Raw genomic sequence first — 15,643 nt, forward strand, 5'->3', positions numbered from 1 at the left:
ATTACCCTCCTTCCACCAAAACCTCCCCCCTCCCTTCCCCTTCCTTGGCCCTTTCCCCATAGTCTTGTGCTATAGTTGGGTTATAGCCTTCATGTGAAAGCTATAATTTAGCTTCATAGTAGGGCTGAGTACATTGGATGCTTTTTCTTCCATTCCTGAGATACTTTGCTAAGAAGAATATGTTCCAGCTCCATCCATGTAAACATGAAAGAGGTAAAGTCTCCATCTTTCTTTAAGGCCGCATAGTATTCCATGGTATACATGTACCACAATTTACTAGTTCATTGGTGGGTCGATGGGCACTTGGGCTTCTTCCATGACTTAGCAATTATGAATTGGGCTGCAATAAACATTCTGGTACAGATGTCTTTGTTATATTGTGATTTTTGGTCTTCTGGGTATAAACCTAGTAAAGGAATTATAGGATTGAATGGCAGGTCTATTTTTAGGTCTCTAAGTATTCTCCAAACATCCTTGCAGAAGGAACGTATTAGTGGGCATTCCCACCAGCAGTGTAGAAGTGTGCCCTTTCCTCCACATCCACGCCAACATTTCTGGTTTTGGGATTTTGTTATGTGGGCTACTCTTACTGGGGTTAGGTGATATCTCAAAGTAGTTTTTTTTTTATTTATTTTTATTAAATCATAGCTGTGTACATTAGTATGATCATGGGGCACCATACACTTGGTTCATAGATCGTTTGACACATTTTCATCACACTAGTTAACATAGCTTTCATAGCATTTTCTTAGTTATTTTGCTAAGACCTTTACATTCCACATTTACTAGGATTCACATATAGCCTTGTAAGATGCACCGCAGGTGTAATCCCGTTAATCCCCCTCCATCCACCTCCCTCCCCCCTCCCTCCCCTCCCTTTCCCCCTTCTTCCTATTCTTAGGTTGTAACTGGGTTATAGCTTTCATGTGAAGGTCCTACATTAGTTTCATAATAAGAGTGAGTATATTGGGTACTTTTTCTTCCATTCTTGAGAAACTTTACTAAGAAGAATATGTTCCAGCTCCATCCATGTAAACATGAAAGAGGTAAAGTCTCCATCTTTCTTTAAGGCTGCATAATATTCCATGGTGTACATATACCACAATTTATTGATCCATTCATGGATCGATGGGCACTTGGGCTTTTTCCATGACTTAGCAATTATAAATAGGGCTGCAATAAATATTCTGATACAAATATCTTTGTTATGGTGTGATTTTTGTCTTCTGGGTATATGCCCAGTAGGGGGATTACAGGATCGAATGGCAGATCTATTTTTAGATCTCTAAGTGTTCTCCATATCTCTTTCCAAAAGGAATGTATTAATTTGCATTCCCACCAGCAGTGCAAAAGTGTTCCCTTTTCTCCACATCCACGCCAACATCTCTGGTCTTGGGATTTTGTGATATAGGCTAGTCTCACTGGAGTTAGATGATATCTCAAAGTAGTTTTGATTTGCATTTCTCTGATGATTAAAGATGATGAGCATCTTTTCATATGTCTGAAGGCCTTGCGCCTGTCTTCTTCAGAGAAGTTTCTCTTCAAGTCCCTTGCCCAACCTGCAATGGGATCCCTTGTTCTTTTCTTGCTAATGCGTTTGAGTTCTCTGTGGATTCTGGTTATTAAACCTTTGTCGGAGACATAACCTGCAAATATCTTCTCCCATTCTGAGGGCTGTTTGCTTGCTTTACTTACTGTGTTCTTGGCTGTGCAGAAGCTTTTTAGTTTGATCATGTCCCAGTAGTGTATTTTTGAAGCTGCTTCAATTGCCCGGGGTGGGGGTCCTCTACATAAAATACTCACCCAGACCGATTTCTTCAAGGGTTTTCCCTGAACTCTCTTCTAGTATTTTTATAGTTTCATGTCTTAAGTTTAAATCTTTAATCCAGTGAGAGTCTATCTTAGTTAATGGTGAAAGGTGTGGGTCCAGTTTCAGTCTTCTACAGGTTGCCAGCCAGTTCACCCAGCACCATTTGTTAAATAGGGAATCTTTTCCCCACTGAATGTTTTTAATTGGCTTGTCAAAGATCAAATAACGGTAAGTAGCTGGATCCATCTCTTGGTTCTCTATTCTGTTCCAGACATCTACTTCTCTGCTTTTGTGTCAGTACCATGCTGTTTTGATCACTATGGATTTACTGTACAGTCTCAGGTCTGGTAGCGTAATTCCTCCTGCATTGTTTTTATTGCTCAGTAATGTTTTGGCTATTCGAGGTTTTTTCTGGTTCCATATAAAACGAAGTATTATTTTTTCAAGATCTTTAAAGTATGACAATGGAGCTTTAATAGGAATTGCATTAAAATTATATATTGCTTTGGGTAGTATAGACATTTTGACAATGTTGATTCTTCCCAGCCATGAGCATGGTATGTTTTTCCATCTGTTAACATCTTTGGCTATTTCTTTTCTTAGAGTTTCATAGTTCTCTTTGTAGAGATCTTTCACGTCCTTTGTTAGGTATACTCCCAAATATTTCATCTTCTTTGGCACTACTGTGAAAGGAATAGAGTCCTTGACTGTTTGTTTGGCTTGGTTATTGTTGGTATATATAAATGCTACAGATTTATGGGTGTTGATTTTGTAGCCTGAGACGTTGCTATATTCCTTGATCACTTCTAAAAGTTTTGTAGTAGAATCCCTAGTGTTTTCCAGATATACGATCATATCATCTGTGAAGAGTGAAAGTTTGATCTCTTCTGACCCTATGTGGATACCCTTGATCGCCTTTTCTTCCCTAATTGCAATGGCTAAAACTTCCATTACAATGTTAAAGAGCAATGGAGACAATGGGCAACCTTGCCTGGTTCCTGATCTAAGTGGAAATGATTTCGATTTAACTCCATTCAATACAATATTGGCTGTGGGTTTGCCATAGACGGCCTCTATTAGTTTAAGAAATGTCCCTTCTATACCAATTTTCTTAAGTGCTCTGATCATGAAGGGATGCTGGATATTATCAAAAGCTTTTTCTGCATCAATTGAAAGAATCATATGGTCCTTATTTTTTAGTTTGTTTATGTGCTGAATTACATTTATAGATTTATGTATATTGAACTAGCCTTGAGTCCCTGGGATAAATCCGACTTAGTCAAGGTGTATAATTTTTTTGATGTGTTGTTGGATTCTGTTGTTAGGATCTTATTGAGTATTTTAGCATCTATATTCATTAGTGATATTGGTCTATAATTTTCTTTTCTTGTTGGGTCTTTCCCTGGTTTGGGGATCAAGGTGATGTTTGCTTCATAGAATGTGTTGGGTAATATTCCTTCTTTTTCTATATTTTGGAAGAGGTTTAGTAGTATAGGTACTAGTTCTTCTTTAAAGGTTTGATAGAATTCTGCTGTGAAGCCATCTCATCCCAGGCTTTTCTTTTTAGGGAGATTTTGTATAGTTGATGCTATTTCAGAACTTGATATAGGCCTGTTCAACATTTCCACTTCATTCTGGCTAAGTCTTGGTAGGTGGTGTGCTTCCAGGTATTGGTCGATTTCTTTCAGATTTTCATATTTGTGAGAGTAGAGTTTCTTGTAGTATTCGTTAAGGATTTTTTGAATTTCTGAGGGGTCTGTTGTTATTTCATCATTACCATTTCTGATTGATGAAATTAGAGATTTTACTCTTTTTTTGCTGGTTAGGTTAGCTAAAGGTTTATCTATTTTATTGATCTTTTCAAAAAACCAGCTTTTGGATTTATTGATCTGCTGTATAATTCTTCTGTTTTCAATTTCATTTAGTTCTGCTCTGATTTTGGTTATTTCTTTTCTTATGCTGTGTTTGGGGTTGAAGTGTTCTTGTTTCTCCAGTTGCTTGAGATGTTCCATTAAGTTATTGACTTCCTGTCTTTCCGTTTTCTTGAGGAAGGCTTGCAGTGCTATAAATTTCCCTCTTAGGACTGCCTTTGCAGTATCCCAGAGGTTCTGGTATTTCGTGTCTTGTTTGTTGTTTTGTTCCAAAAATATGGTTATTTCCTTCTTAATCTCATCTATAACCCATCTATCCTTCAGCATAAGGTTGTTTAGCTTCCACATTTTTGTATGGGTATGCAGGTTCCTGTTGTTATTTAGTTCAACTTTTATTCCATGATGGTCTGAGAAGATGCAAGGAATAATTTCTATTTTTTTAAATTTGCTGAGGTTAGATTTGTGGCCTAGGATGTGGTTGATTTTGGAGTATGTTCCGTGGGCTGATGAGAAGAATGTGTATTCAGTTTTTCGGGGATGAAATGTTCTCTAGATGTCTGTTAAGTCCAGATGTTGAATGGTTGAGTTTAAATCTAAAATTTCTTTGCTTAGCTTCTTTTTGGAGGATCTATCCAGGACTGCTAAAGGGGTGTAAAAATCTCCAACTACTATGGAAGTGGAGGAAATCAAGTTGTTCATGTCTGTTAGAGTTTCTCTTATAAATCGAGGTGCATTGGGGCGAAGCAAGATGGCGGCAGAGTAACAGCTTCCTTGCATCTGGGCACTGTGAGTCTGGGGAGATAGGACTCCAGGCATCTCTGGCTGGTGGGATCTGCCTATCATCACCCCTGTGAGGATACAGGGAGTCAGCAAGAGACTTCTGAACCCCAAGAGGAGGACTAAAACAGTGGAAAACCGGCAAGTGGTCGCGTGTGTTGAATCCGTCTAAACCTGCTCACAACTTCCACAGGCACGAGAACTTAAAGAGCAAGAGGAAGTGAAAGGAAAATTAGGCAAGGAAACAGATAAAAGTAATCACTCATGAGGAAGAATCAGCAGAAAACTCCAGGCAACATGAAGAACCAGTCCAGAACAACCCCGCCAAGGGACCATGAGGTAGCTACTGCAGAGGATTCCACCTTTAAAGAAACGTTAGGAATGACAGAAAGGGAATTTAGAATACACATGTTGAAAACAATGAAAGAAATGATGGAAACAATGAAGGAAACTGCTAATAAAGTGGAAAATAACCAAAAGGAAATAAAAAAACAGAATCAAATCAGAGATGAACGATATGAAGACTATAAAAAGGATATAGCAGAGCTGAAGGAACTGAAACAGTCAATTAGGGAACTTAAAGATGCAATGGAAAGTATCAGCAACAGGTTAGACCATGCAGAAGAAAGAATTTCAGAGGTAGAAGACAAAGTTCTTGAGATAACTCAGATAGTAAAAGAGGCAGAAAAGAAGAGAGAGAAAGCAGAACGTTCACTGTCAGAATTATGGGACTTTATGAAGCGTTCCAACATATGAGTTATAGGAATTCCAGAAGGGGAAGAAGAATGCCCCAGAGGAATGGAAGCCATACTAGAGAATATTATAAAAGAAAATTTCCCAAATATCACCAAAGATTCTGACACACTGCTTTCAGAGGGATATCGGACCCCAGGTGGCCTCAACTCTAACCAAGCTTCTCCAAGACACATTGTGATGAACCTGTCCAAAGTCAAGACAAAAGAAAAGATTCTGCAAGCTGCCAGGAGTAAGCACCAGTTGACTTACAGGGGCAAATCCATCAGAGTGACCACAGACTTCTCTAAGGAAACTTTCCAAGCAAGAAGACAATGGTCATCTACCTTTAATCTCCTTAAACAGAACAATTTCCAGCCCAGAATTCTGTACCCTGCTAAGCTAAGCTTAAAAATTGACGGAGAAATCAAATCATTTACGGATATACAAACATTGAGCAAATTCACCACAACAAGACCAGCTCTACAGGAAATACTTCAACCTGTTCTGCACACTGACCACCACAATGGATCAGCATCAAAGTAAGAACTCAGAAATTAAAGGACAAAACCTAACCTCCACACTGATGCAAAAGATAAAATTAAGCAATGGACTCTCACCAAATAAGACGAATAGAATACTACCACACTTATCAATTGTCTCAATAAATGTTAATGGCTTGAATTCCCCACTGAAGAGACATAGATTGGTTGACTGGATTAAAAAACACAAGCCATCCATTTGCTGTCTGCAAGAAACACACCTGGCTTCAAAAGACAAATTAAAGCTCCGAGTCAAGGGTTGGAAGACAATTTTTCAGGCAAATGGAATTCAGAAGAAAAGAGGAGTTGCAATCTTATTTTCAGATACATGTGGATTTAAAGCAACTAAAGTCAAAAAAGACAAAGATGGTCACTTTATATTGGTCAACGGAAAAATACAACAAGAAGACATTTCAATTCTAAATATCTATGCACCCAATTTAAATGCTCCCAGATTCTTGAAACAGACCTTACTCACTGTGAGCAATGTGATATCTGATAATACCATAATAACAGGGGATTTTAACATTCCTCTTACAGAGCTGGACAGATCCTCTAAACAGAAATTAAACAAAGATATAAGAGATTTAAATGAGACCCTAGAACAACTGTGCTTGATAGACATATATAGAACACTCCACCCCAAAGATAAAGAATATACATTCTTCTCATCACCCTATGGATCATTCTCCAAAATGGATCATATCCTGGGACACAAAACAAATATCAACAGAATCAAAAGAATTGAAATTTTACCTTGTATCTTCTCGGACCATAAGGCACTAAAGGTGGAACTCAACTCTAACAAAAATGCTCGACCCCACCCAAAGGCATGGAAATTAAACAATCTTCTGTTGAATAACAGATGGGTGCAGGAAAAAATAAAACAGGAAATCATTAACTTCCTTGAGCATAACAACAATGAAGACACAAGCTACCAAAACCTGTGGGATACTGCAAAAGCAGTTTTGAGAGGAAAATTCATGGCTTTAGATGCCTACATTCAAAAAACAGAAAGAGAGCACATCAACAATCTCACAAGAGGCGAGGGGCATCGGGATGGGGAGGGGATGGGGGCAGAGTGGGGGCAGCCCTTTCCCAGGCAGTAGCGGGGGCGGTGTCCCTGTTACCCTTTTAAGCCACGGAGCCGGGGCCTCCTGCTGGTAGAGTCGGTTACAAAGGGAGCTGCCCTCCGAGGCCTCCATGCCCCTCGCCATTTTTCAGCGGGGGCCGACATGGGTTGCAGCGGCCGGGAGAGGCGGAGCCGCGAGAGCGGGGCTGGGCCACCCATGGGGCGGTCGCAGCCATGACAGCGGCTCCGGGCGGCTCCCCTTCCGCACCCCTCCTGCTGGAGATGAGGGGAAGATGTCCGTGTCAGGGGTCAAGGCCCAGTTGAAGTTCCTGGTGTCCATCTTCGACGAGGACCACGAGCGATTCCGCATCGTCAGCTGGAAGCTGGACGAGCTGCCTTGCCAGTTCCTGGTGCCTCCGCCGGCGTTGCCAGGCAGCCCCAGCTTGCCGCCGCTCACACTCCACTGCAACATCACGGAATCCTATACATCTTCTTCACCCATATGGTGTGGACTCTGATGACCCCAATCTGACATCAGTTCTGGAACGTCTAGAAGATACAAAGAACAAAAATTCGCTTCGTCAGCAGTTGAAGTGGTTGATATGTGAACTCTGCAGATTATGTAACCTTCCTAAGCACCTGGATGTTGAGAGCCTAGATCAGCCACTACCCACGGGTCAGAATGGAACAACAGAAGAAGTGACTTCAGAAGACGAGGAAGAGGAAGAGATGCCTGAAGATATAGAAGACTTAGATCACTATGAGATGAAGGAAGAAGAGCCTATTAGTGAGAAAAAGTCGGAGGATGAAGGTATTGAAAAAGAAAATTTGGCAATATTAGAGAAAATTAGGAAGACTCAATGGCAAGACCATTTAAATGGTGCAGTGTCTGGGTCAGTACAAGCCTCAGATAGACTTATGAAAGAGCTCAGGGACATATACAGATCACAGAGTTATAAAACAGGGATTTATTCAGTGGAACTCATAAATGACAGTTTATATGACTGGCATGTAAAACTACAGAAGGTTGACCCAGATAGTCCTTTGCACAGTGATCTTCAGATCTTAAAAGAAAAAGAAGGCATAGAATATATTTTGCTTAACTTCTCTTTTAAGGATAACTTTCCATTTGATCCTCCGTTTGTTGGAGTGGTGTTAACCTGTTCTCTCAGGAGGGTATGTCTTGGGTGGAGGAGCATTATGTATGGAACTTCTCACAAAACAGAGCTGGAGCAGTGCCTACTCAATAGAGTCCATCATGCAAATAAATGCCACCTTAGTAAAAGGCAAAGCCAGAGTACAGTTTGGAGCCAATAAGAATCAATATAATCTAGCAAGAGCTCAACAATCCTATAATTCCATTGTACAGATACATGAAAAAAATGGCTGGTACACACCTCCAAAGGAAGATGGCTAAATATGTTGACTGTCGTATGTTTGGACCAATGTTGCTTTAAAGAAAATCTTTCGAACATGCAGACACAAGCTTTGAGTGCCCCTGTAACAGCCGTACCGAAGATGTTAGCTAATAGATGTTTTAGTGGATAATCTGTCAACTGACATACAGTATAAGTTACAGCCTTTTCATTTTGCTCATTTTAGGTATCTTGGACTGAGCAATGGGGCCTTTCCTGTATTTTTCCTGATAAATACACATACTGGCCACTCCTTATCTCTCTCTCTCTTGAAAAGTGAAATCTTTTAAACAGACAAGTCAGCATCAAGTTACTGAAGATGCAGCTTTAGGGTAACTTTCCTATGTTGAGCCCATAGGTTATGAAGAAAATTGCAAGATATTTTTCTGTGTAGAGCCAATAAAAGTTTAATGAACGTTTGATATTGGTTTAGAAAATTTAAGATCTTCTAAATCAGTAGCTCTTTCAGGTCTAAAACCATTTTATGATATTGCCAAAATAATCACAGGAAACCTACTCATTAAATTATTTTTCTGTATGGCTATGTGAAGATACGAACTATTTCCGTAAGATACACCCTTAATTGAGTTATGTTAGACTTTTAGGCAAAGCAGGGCAAGGCTATGCCAGTTAAAGTTTGTAAGTAGTGTTTTCACTGGGGCATCAGAGTCTTGCTCGGCTGAATCTGCTTATTGTTGGTTCAATATTTCTTATGAAGAAGAGCCACAATATAGAAATTGAAGTTATTTAAAATACTAAGTCATTTTACTTTTCCATTTTATTAACGGGATATTGCAATCATTTGTAAACTAATAAACTTTTAAAGCGATTGGCACAAAGACAGACTATTTGAACAAAAGCTGCACAGTTAAGTACAAAAAGATACCTAATTTGGAGACTCTTAAATTTATTGCTATAGTTATAACAATGACTTTTACATTGAAAGACTAATAGGAACTCTATGTACATTATTAATTCTTTTATAAAACTTAAATCAAGGTACTCTCCATTTTACTGCCTTACCTGAACCAGTCAGTCCTTTTTGGTTGGTAATTGATTTTTTTTAATATACCCAGGTTTGATTGAAAATAAATTGTAGGTATTAAGCACTTTTAAAAGGAAATCCAGAAGCACACTTTTCTGCACACACCAGTTACAAAGTTCAAAAGTGTTTCTTATCCATTGGGTTTAAGATTCCATTTTTAACTTTGTAAACCACATCCAAAAGACTTGGCGCTTCTGCATTATTGCGTGTGTTTAATTTCTTTTGATTCTATTTTGGTTAAGAGGGAAGTAGACTTTCTGGTATTCTTGTTCACGTGGGTTACATTTGTATAAAGTTCTGATTGCCAGTTATGAGAGAACAAGTGACAAGGCAGAATCCTTTAAAGCATTAAAATTCCTTAAACCTAAGGCTGAATCTTGAATACATTCTTGAATTCTTTAATATCCTGATGGCTAGCAGATTGACAGCTGCACATTTGGCATGCTTTTTTTTTTATTTTGGGGGGTGGTATTTTTCATTGCAGATTTATTTGGCAATGTATAATAAATTTTGTAAACTTGCATCAAGTTTATGAATAAAGAACCATTTGAAAATCAAAAAAAAAAAAACAACAAAAAAAAACCAATCTCGCAAGAGATCTTATGGAATTGGAAAAAGAAGAACAATCTAAGCCTAAACCCAGTAGAAGAAAAGAAATATCCAAAATCAACTCAGAGATAAATGAAATTGAAAACAAAAGAATCATTCAGAAAATTAATGAAACAAGGAGTTGGTTTTTTGAGAAAATAAATAAAATAGATAAACCATTGCCCAGACTAACGAGGAATACAAAAGTAAAATCTCTAGTAACCTCAATCAGAAATGATAAAGGGGAAATAACAACTGATCCCACAGAGATACAAGAGATTATGTCTGAATACTACTAGAAACTTGACAATGAAATTTGACAATGTGAAGTAAATGGATCAATATTTGGAATCACACCCTCTCCCTAGACTCAGCCAGGAAGAAATAGAGCTCTTGAACAGACCAATTTCAAGCACTGAGATCAGAGAAACAATAAAACATCTTCCAACCAAAAAATGCCCTGGTCCAGATGGCTTCACTCCAGAATTCTATCAAACCTTCAAGGAAGAGCTTATTCCTGTACTGCAGAAATTATTCCAAAAAATTGAGGAAGAAGGAATCTTCCCCAACACATTCTATGAAGCCAACATCACCCTGATACCAAAACCAGGAAAAGACCCAAACAAAAAGGAGAATTTCAGACCAATCTCACTCATGAATATAGATGGAAAAATTCTCAACAAAATCCTAGCCAATAGATTACAGCTTATCATCAAAAAAGTCATTCATCATGATTGAGTAGGCTTCATCCCAGGGATGCAAGGCTGGTTTAACATACACAAGTCCATAAACGTTATCCACCATATTAACAGAGGCAAAAATAAAGATCACATGATCCTCTCAATAGATGCAGAAAAAGCATTTGATAAAATCCAGCATCCTTTTCTAATTAGAACACTGAAGAGTATAGGCATACGTGACACATTTCTAAAACTGATTGAAGCTATCTATGACAAACCCACAGCCAATATTTTACTGAATGGAGTAAAACTGAAAGCTTTTCCTCTTAGAACTGGAACCAGACAAGGTTGTCCTCTGTCACCTTTACTATTCAACGTAGTGCTGGAAGTTCTAGCCAATACAATTAGGCAAGACAAGGAAATAAAGGGAATCCAAATGGGAGCAGAGGAGGTCAAACTCTCCCTCTTTGCTGATGACATGATCTTATACTTAGAGAATCCCAAAGACTCAACCACAAGACTCCTAGAAGTCATCAAAAAATACAGTAATGTTTCAGGATATAAAATCAATGTCCACAAGTCAGTAGCCTTTGTGTACACCAATAACAGTCAAGATGAGAAGCTAATTAAGGACACAACTCCCTTCACCATAGTTTCAAAGAAAATGAAATACCTAGGAATATACCTAACGAAGGAGGTGAAGGACCTCTGTAAAGAAAACTATGAAATCCTCAGAAAGGAAATAGGAGAGGATATTAACAAATGGAAGAACATACCATGCTCATGGATGGGAAGAATCAACATTGTTAAAATGTCTATACTTCCCAAAGCAATCTACCTATTCAATGCCATTCCTATCAAAATACCAACTTCGTACTTTCAAGATTTGGCAAAAATGATTCTGCATTTTGTATGGAACCGGAAAAAACTCCGTATAGCTAAGGCAGTTCTTTGTAACAAAAATAAAGCTGGGGGCATCAGCATACCAGATTTTAGTCTGTACTACAAAGCCATAGTGCTCAAGATAGCATGGTACTGGCACAAAAACAGAGACATAGACACTTGGAATTGAATTGAAAACCAAGAAATGAAACTAACATCTTACGACCACCTAATCTTAGATAAACCAAACAAGAACATACCTTGGGGGAAAGACTCCCTATTCAATAAATGGTGTTGGGAGAACTGGATGTCTACATGTAAAAGACTGAAACTGGACCCACACCTTTCCCCACTCACAAAAATTGATTCAAGATGGATAAAGGACTTAAATTTAAGGCATGAAACAATAAAAATCCTCAAAGAAAGCATAGGAAAAACACTGGAAGATATTGGCCTGGGGAAAGACTTCATGAAGAAGACTGCCATGGCAATTGCAACAACAACAAAAATAAACAAATGGGACTTCATTAAACTGAAAAGCTTCTGTACAGCTAAGGAGACAACCAAAGCAAAGAGACAACCCACACAATGGGAAAGGATATTTGCATATTTTCAATCAGACAAAAGCTTGATAACTAGGATCTATAGAGAACTCAAATTAATCCACATGAAAAAAGCCAACAATCCCATATATCAATGGGCAAGAGACATGAATAGAACTTTCTCTAAAGACGACAGACGAATGGCTAACAAACACATGAAAAAATGTTCATCATCTCTATATATTAGAGAAATGCAAATCAAAACAACCCTGAGATATCATCTAACCCCAGTGAGAATGGCCCACATCACAAAATCTCAAAACTGCAGATGCTGGCGTGGATGTGGAGAGAAGGGAACACTTTTACACTGCTGGTGGGACTGCAAACTAGTACAACCTTTCTGGAAGGAAGTATGGAGAAACCTCAAAGCACTCAACCTAGACCTCCCATTCGATCCTGCAATCCCACTACTGGGCATGTACCCAGAAGGAAAAAAATCCTTTTATCATAAGGACACTTGTACTAGACTGTTTATTGCAGCTCAATTTACCATTGCCAAAATGTGGAAACAGCCTAAATGCCCACCAACCCAGAAATGGATTAACAAGCTGTGGTATATGTATACCATGGAATACTATTCAGCCATTAAAAAAAATGGAGACTTTACATCCTTCGTATTAACCTGGATGGACGTGGAAGACATTATTCTTAGCAAAGCATCACAAGAATGGAGAAGCATGAATCCTATGTACTCAATCTTGATATGAGGACAATTAATGACAATTAAGGTTATGGGGGGGAAGCAGAAAGAGGGATGGAGGGAGGGGGGTGGGGCTTGGTGTGTGTCACACTTTATGGGGGCAAGACATGATTGCAAGAGGGACTTTACCTAACAATTGCAATCAGTGTAACCTGGCTTATTGTACCCTCAATGAATCCCCAACAATAAAAAAAAAAAATCGAGGTGCGTTGTGGTTGGGTGTATAAATATTAATAATTGAGATCTCATCATATTGAGTATTAACCTTTAACAAATATGAAGTGTCCATCCTTATCCTTAAGTATTTTGGTTGGTTAAAGCCTATTGCGTCTGCGAACAGGATTGCAACGCCTGTTTTTTCTGCTTTCCATTTGCCTGGAATATAGATGACCATCGTTCACCTTGAGTCTATATCTGTCTTTTAATGTAAGATGCGATTCTTGGATGCAGCATATATCTGGCTTGAGTTTTTGTATCCAGTCCACCAACCTATGCATCTTAAAGGACAATTTAAACCATTCACATTAATTGAGAGTATTGATAAGCCTTTTGAGAGACCGGTGGACATTTTTAATCCTTTTGCGACTGTGGAAGTTGGAATTTGATCAAAATTTTTTTGGGTGGGTTTACTTTTGTGGTGGAGAATTACGCTGGTCTTTATGGAGGATAGGTCGAAGAATGTCCTGGAGAGCTGGTTTAGTTATGGCAAATTTCTTCAACATGTGAATGTCGTTGAAGTATTTCCTTTCTTTGTCATAAATGAAGCTCAGTTTAGCTGGGTACAGGATCCTGGGTTGAAAGTTATTTTGTTTTAGGAGATTAAAAGTCGAGGACCATCCTCTTCTAGCTTGAAAGGTTTCAGCAGAGAGATCTGCAGTTATTCTTATATTCTTCCCCTGGTAGGTAATGGTTTTCTTTCATCTGGCAGCTTTCAGAATTTTCTCCTTCATATTAACTTTAGTGAAATTGATTATGATGTGTCTGGGGGATGTCTTATTTGGGTTGAGTTGTGCTGGAGTTCTGAAACTGTCTGGTATCTGAATTTTGGAATCTCTTGGCATGTCTGGAAAGTTCTCCTTCATAATCTCATGGAAAAGAGACTCTGTGCCTTGTGAAGCCACTTCATCACTTTTGGGGATCCCTATAAGATGAGTATTGGTTTTCTTCAAATTATCCGAGAGCTCTCTGAGAGAGTGGTCTGTTTTTGCTCTCCATTTCTCTTCTTCTTTGAGGGTTTGGGAGCATTCGAAAGCTTTGTCTTCAATGTCAGAAATCCTTTCATCTGCTTGCTCCATTCTGTTACTGAGGGATTCTACTGTGTTTCTCAGATCTTTGAGGGCTGCAACTTCTTGTCTCAATGTGTCAAAATCTTTGGTCATTTGGTCTTTGAATCCATTGAATTCTTGAGATAACTTTTGGTATTCTAATTTGATCTTATTTGCTATCCAGATCCTGGATTCAATTTTTGACATCTCAGCTATTTGTTTGTGCATGGGGTCTTGTGCTGTTTCTGCCCCATTGATCCTTGGGGGAGTTGATCTACTCTGATTATTCATATTGCCAGAGTTTTTCTGTTGATTTCACCTCATGATTGTTTTTCACCATTGCCTCTGGCTGTCCTCAGAGTTGGGGCGGTGTCTCTCCAAATTAGACCCCAGCGGGATCACTCTATTTTGCTGGATCTTTGTAGGGAGTGACCCTGTGTAGTTCCTCTGGGGCTGCTCTAGCTAGGTAGTTCTGGTTGTGGAAGCAGCTCTGGTTTGTGACACACCCAGATCCAGCAACAGGGCTGGGGGTGGTGAGCACGGTTCTGGGAGTGCCAGGCACCCAGTGACTTTCTCACAGAGAGCCCAAGGCTCCAGCAGTCTCTGGCCAGGAGAAGAGCTCTGCATAGAGGCAGGGAGGGCTCCAAAGGGCACGCAGCTACCAGAGTCGCTGTCCAGATGAACGAGCTAGTGTGGAAGCTGGGAGGACACAGGAGGGAGGACGCAGGGTTGTGTGGCTCCCGCAGTTCCTGGTCAGGGAATGTGGAGGCCCGGTGGGTGTGGGTCATGGGTTGGGGGTCACTGCACAGCTCTTATGGAGGTCTGGGTGGTGCCAAGCCCAGGAGTTTTAGGTTGCTAGGAGCTGTGACGTCTCGGCACTCTACCCAGGGCAACAGCCCAAGGCTCCAGTGCGCCAAAACCATCTCACTCTGCCCCTAAGGATTAAGGCTGTAAGGCAGCTCAGTCCCCACCTTTAGGCTGCTCAGTCAGTAGGTTACTTTGACCCGCCCAATCCTTGCTCTGAGACCCTGAGGGTGAGCTTGCCGGGGCAGTTCTTTCACAATGGCTTCCTGCGCCCAGCTCAGTGGCTCAGTCTGGGGCCCCAGACAATGCCCAAAGGTCTCCACACTCCTGCTCAAGCTCTCCACAAGGCAGTTCAACTGAGTGCCAAGTCCAAGAACACCAAAACAGTTCACAGGTAAGGCCTTTCCGGTTCGCAGTCTCACTGCTGCTTGTACTTATGGTTGCCAGCGTGATTAGGTCGATGGAACACACGCAACCACTTGCCAGTTTTCCACTGTTTTTGTCCTCCTCTTGGGGTCCAGAAGTCCCTTGCTGGCTCCCTGTATCCTCAAAGGGATGATTATAGGCAGATCCCACCAGCCAGAGATGCCTGGAGTCTTGTCTCCCCAGACTTGCTGTTCCCAGTTGCAGGGAAGCTGTTACTTGGCCGCCATCTTTAATCCATCTGAGCACTGATTTTTTAATGTATCTTTGGAGAGACTGTTGATTATATTATGATAAAAATGCATTTACTTTAAAAATTAAAAAAATGACTTGATGATTTGGTTCTGTTTTAAAATAACAATTGAGAGAGAATATATTTGTGTAGAGAAAGCCTGAAAGAATACATATCAAAAGCTCATAGTGATTATCCATGGG

General features: G+C 39.8%; 1 pseudogene across 1 annotated transcript; it reads left to right on the forward strand.

Moving 5' to 3' along the window:
- The first annotated feature begins 7,097 nt into the window (after nucleotides 1–7,097).
- LOC128579881 (ubiquitin-conjugating enzyme E2 Q2-like) lies at nucleotides 7,098–8,281 on the forward strand (annotated as a pseudogene). Its single transcript, XR_008378294.1, has one exon. The product of XR_008378294.1 is annotated as a ubiquitin-conjugating enzyme E2 Q2-like (transcript).
- Nucleotides 8,282–15,643: the final 7,362 nt, after the last annotated feature.

This window comes from Nycticebus coucang, chromosome 2 (genome assembly GCF_027406575.1).
Source record: "Nycticebus coucang isolate mNycCou1 chromosome 2, mNycCou1.pri, whole genome shotgun sequence".
NCBI classification, from domain to species: Eukaryota; Metazoa; Chordata; class Mammalia; order Primates; family Lorisidae; genus Nycticebus; species Nycticebus coucang.